This window comes from Nicotiana tomentosiformis, chromosome 9 (assembly GCF_000390325.3).
Source record: "Nicotiana tomentosiformis chromosome 9, ASM39032v3, whole genome shotgun sequence".
NCBI classification, from domain to species: domain Eukaryota; kingdom Viridiplantae; phylum Streptophyta; class Magnoliopsida; order Solanales; family Solanaceae; genus Nicotiana; species Nicotiana tomentosiformis.
This window is the reverse complement of record NC_090820.1, coordinates 42265210-42270198: the sequence shown is the minus strand read 5'-3', so window position 1 is coordinate 42270198 and position 4989 is coordinate 42265210.

Below are 4989 nucleotides of genomic sequence, written 5' to 3'. Positions count from 1 at the left end.
TCGGCATTTACATAGTAAATGGGGTCGGTTGCACAATTCCAAGTGCGATCCGCGCTCTTTCACCTGGACCTGCCTTCTATGAACCTCATGTGCGGTTCGCACATTTTTGAGTGCGGTCGCAGATTTGCCCCGCACTAACAGACTTAAACTTTAGAGAGTTTAAATTTTGACACTTTGGCAAGCCTCCAATTGTGCGTTCCACATCTGAAATGTGCGGCTGCACAAGCACCTCTGTTGTGGCACATGAAATTTTGTGGCCCGCACAATTAAAGTGCGGTCCGCAATTGCTTCTATACTTAGCCATTTTTCATCCACCCTTCTTGCATGTAACACTCAATCCTTTAGCACACTTCAAATTAAGTTAACACAACAAGTAACATCTAACTACAAAAGAAAAAGAAAAAGAACATGGGTTGCCTCCCAAGAAGCGCCTGATTTAAAGTCGCAGCACGACACAATGTTAAAGCATCCTCAAGTGAGGTAAATGACCGCCACCACATTGATATCTCCAACCTTGCCCAAGTAGTGCTTAAACCGGTGACCATTAACTCAAAATATTTCATTGTTTTTGTTCTTCAAGTCTAATGCACCGAAAGGTATCACACCAACAATTTCAAATGGACCATTCCACTTGGATTTTAGCTTCTCGGGAAACATTTTCAACCTTGAGTTAAACAACAATACAAGATCGCCCACCTTGAACTTTTTGTTCCAAATGTATTATCATGAAGATATTTCATCTTTTCTTTGTACAAGGACGAACTCGCATATGCATGGTACTGGAACTCATCCAATTCATTCAAGTGTGTAACCTGCAAGTTAGCGGCTACTCCTAATCAAGATTCAATTTCTTTAGAGCCCACATTGCTTTGTGCTCTAGTTCCACCGGAAGATGACAAGCTTTCCCGAATACTAACCGGTATGGAGACATTCCGATAGGTATTTTATAAGTCGTCCGATAATCCCATAACGCATCATCAAGCTTCTTCGACCAATCCGCCCGATTATCATTCACTATTTTAGGCAAAATACTCTTTATTTTCCAGTTGGAGACTTCCACTTGCCCACTAGCTTGTGGGTGATAGGGAGTCGTGACCATGTGAGTAACACCATACTTGCTAAGTGAAGTGTCAAAAGCTTAGTTGCAAAAGTGTGACCCCCATCGCTTATGATTGCACGTGGAGTACCAAATCTTGTATAAATATTCATCTTCAAGAAAGTCACTACACTTCTCGCCTCATTGTTGGGTAAGGCGACGACCTCAAACCATTTGGACACATAATTCACCGTGACCAAGATGTAAGTGTTTCCACAATAGCTCACAAAAGGGCCCATAAAGTCAATGCCCCAAATATCGAAAATATCAATCTTCAAGATGGTTGTGAGAGGCATTTCATTTTACTTTGAGATTCCACCGTCCCGTTGACATTCATCACATCTTTTCACCAAATCACTAGCATCCTTTAGGCCAATAGAAACCACAACTAAGAACTTTGGCCGCCGTTCTTGTTCCACCATGATAGACACCATAGGGTGAAGAATGACAAGCCCCAAGAATATCGCCTTGCTCTTTTTCCGGTACACACCTTTTAATCACCCCATCCGTATAAATCATGAAAAGGTAGGGTTCATCCCAATAATAATCTTGACAATTTCTTTTGAGCTTCTTCCTTTGGTTTGAAGAGAAATCATCCGGAATGAAGGCACTCACAAGAAAATTTGCCAAGTCCGCAAACCATGGCACCTCTTTCATTGAAATTTCCAGAAGTTGCTCATCGAGAAAGTAGGCATTGATTTCACGGCCATCATGCGGCCTTCCCTCCTCTTCCAAACGAGATAAGTGGTCCACCACTTGGTTTTCACTACCTTTCTTATCTTGGATATCAATATCAAATTCGTGCAACAAGAGTACCCATCTCATCAACAGGACTTTGGACTCTTTTTTGTTCATAAGATAGCGAAACACCGCATGCTCTGTGTCGACAATAACTTTGGCACCCATCAAGTATGGGCGGAACTTCTCAATTTCAAACACAATAGCAAGGAGCTCTTTCTCCGTAACGGTATAATTTCTTTGGGCACTATTTATGGTCTTACTAGCATAGTAGACCGGATGAATAATTTTGTTGATACGTTTCCCCAAAACAGCCCAATCGCTACGTCACTTGCATCACTTATGAGTTTAGAAGGCACACTCCAATTTGGAGCGGTGATAATAGGACTAGTTGTCAACTTGAGCTTTAATAGTTCAAAAGCCCTCATGCAATTATCATTGAAACTGAACTTGGCATCCTTCTCAAGGAGCTTATACAATGGGTTCACCACTTTAGAGAAATCTTTGATAAAGCACTGGTTAAAACCCGCATGGCCTAGGAAACTCCACAGACCCTTCACCGAAGTTGGGGGTGGAAGCTTATAAATCACCTCAATCTTCGGCTTGTCAACTTCAATTCCATTCCTTGAGATTTTATGTCCAAGGACAATACCTTCCTCAACCATGAAATGGCATTTCTCCCAATTGAGTACCAAGTTGGTTTCTTCACATCTAGCCAACACTTTGTCCAAATTTGCAAGACAATCATCAAAAGAATCCCCAACTACCGAGAAGTCATCCATGAAAATCTCAAGGTAGACTTCCACCATGTCCGTGAAAATAACCATCATACACCGTTGAAAAGTCACCGGTGTGTTGCACAAACCAAATGGCTTCCTCTTGAAAGCAAAAGTACTATAGGGACATGTAAAGGTTGTTTTCTCTTGATCTTACAGAGTAATGAGAATTTGGTTGTAGAAGGGTACACATCAAGAAAGCAATAGAAAGTATGATCGGCTAATCTATCGAGCATTTTATCTAAGAAAGGAAGTGGAAAGTGATCCTTCCTTGTAACTTTGTTGATCTTGCAATAATCCATGCAAATCCTCCAACCAGTCACCGTTCTTGTATGAATCAGTTCATTCTTATCATTGGTAACCACCGTCATGTCCCCCATCTTTGGGACACATTGAACCAGAGAGGTCCATGAATTATCGGAGATGGGGTAGACAACCCCGACATCCAACCATTTGATAATCTCCTTCTTGACAACTTCTTTCATAGCCTCACTAAGTCTTCTTTGATGTTTAATGGACAGTTTAGCACCATCCTCCAACTTGATCTTATGCATGCAAAAGGCATGGCTTTTACCCCGAATATTCGCCAAAGTCCACCCAATAGCCTTCTTCCTCTTTTGTAACACCACCGATGTGGAATCAACCTGCACATTTGTCAAACAAGAGTAAAAAATAACCGGTAAAGTAGAACAATGGTCAAGAAATTCATACCGACGGTGTGAATACAATGGCTTCAACTCCAAAGTGGGTGTCTCTTCAATAAAAGGATTTGTAGGAGGAGTCTTCCCATTTTCAAGATCCAAAGATAATTTTCAGGGTACATAGTTGTACGACCCCATTCCTTGCAAAGAGTTCACGCATTCCATGAAACCATCCATCTCGTCATCATCAAAACGGAGCAAAAATGGCCTCCAACATATCACCAACATTGATAGTAGCACTTGTATCGTCAACAATAACATCGGTCACTAAGTCCACAAAAGAACACACCTCATTTTCACACATGGAATACCACGTTTTCATCACCAACCCGGAAAGTGAGTTCTCCTGCCTCTACATCACAAAGAGCCTTACCCGTAGCAAGGAAAGGTCTCCCAAGAATGATTGACACTTCATAATTAACGTTACAATCTAGCATGACAAAGTTGGCCTGAAGAATGAATTTATCAACCCGGACCAAAACATCTTCAATCACATACAATGGCCTCTTCATGGTACGATCGACCATTTGCAACCACATAGAAATGGGTCTTGGTTGCCCAATCTCCAAAGTCTTGAAAATCGAATGGAGCATCAAATTTATACTTGCCCCAAGATCATAAAGAGCCTTAGCAAACTCGACACTCCCAATTGTATAAGGAATCATGAAAGCACCGGTATCCTCCAACTTAGGAGCCATTGAATGAACAATTGCACTCACTTAATGAGTGACTTTGATAGTCTCAAAGTTCATTGACCACTTCTTTGTCACAAGATCTTTTATAAACTTTGAATAACTAGGCATCTGTTCCAAAGCTTCTACCAATAACACATTGATTGAAAGACTCTTCATCGGTCACTTCTTTGTCACAAGAACTTCTTGAATTGATTCTCACCATTTTGCTTGGCAAGCATTTGAGGGTATGGAGGTGGAGGCTTAGGCAATGGTGCCTTTACCTTTTTCACTACCGGTTCCGGTATGTCAATGATGTGTTCCCTAGACGGGTTCACCTCCTCTTGAGTCTCTTCCACACTATCATACATATCAATCCAAACTTTCTCATTTGCTTGAACAACATCATTTGAGATATCTTCTTCTTGCATCACTTGGTCATCATCGACAAGTTGCTTTACACTTGAGGCAGGTGCATTCCTGCCTTTTTAACTTCTTATGATAACTGCCATAGCATGCTCCGCATTCTTACCACACTTTGGGTTCACCATCGTGTCACTTTGTAGTGCACCCGTAGGGCGAGAATTTAGAGCTTTAGATATTTTCCCCATTTGAACTTCTAGATTTCGGATTGATGTGTTGTGTGAGGCAAGTTAGGCATCCAAATACGCATTCTTTTCCATCATTCGCTTGAACATATTCTCAATACGTCCCATCTCATTGTTTGAAGAACTTGAACCATGGTAAGGATAAGGAGGTGGGTTGCTTGGTCGTTAATACATTGGGGGCCTTTGAAAACCTGAACCACGGTTGCCTTGATTGTTTCCCCAACTACCTTAAATGTTGCCTCTCCAATTTCCTTGGTTGTTTCCACTCCAATTTCATTGATTGTTGTTATTATGCCAATTACCTTGATTATTAGAACTCCAATTGCCATGGTTATTTTGTGGTCTCCATTGTTGTTGATTTGGGACTTGGAAGTTGTTTCTTTGCCCTTGAAAATTGTT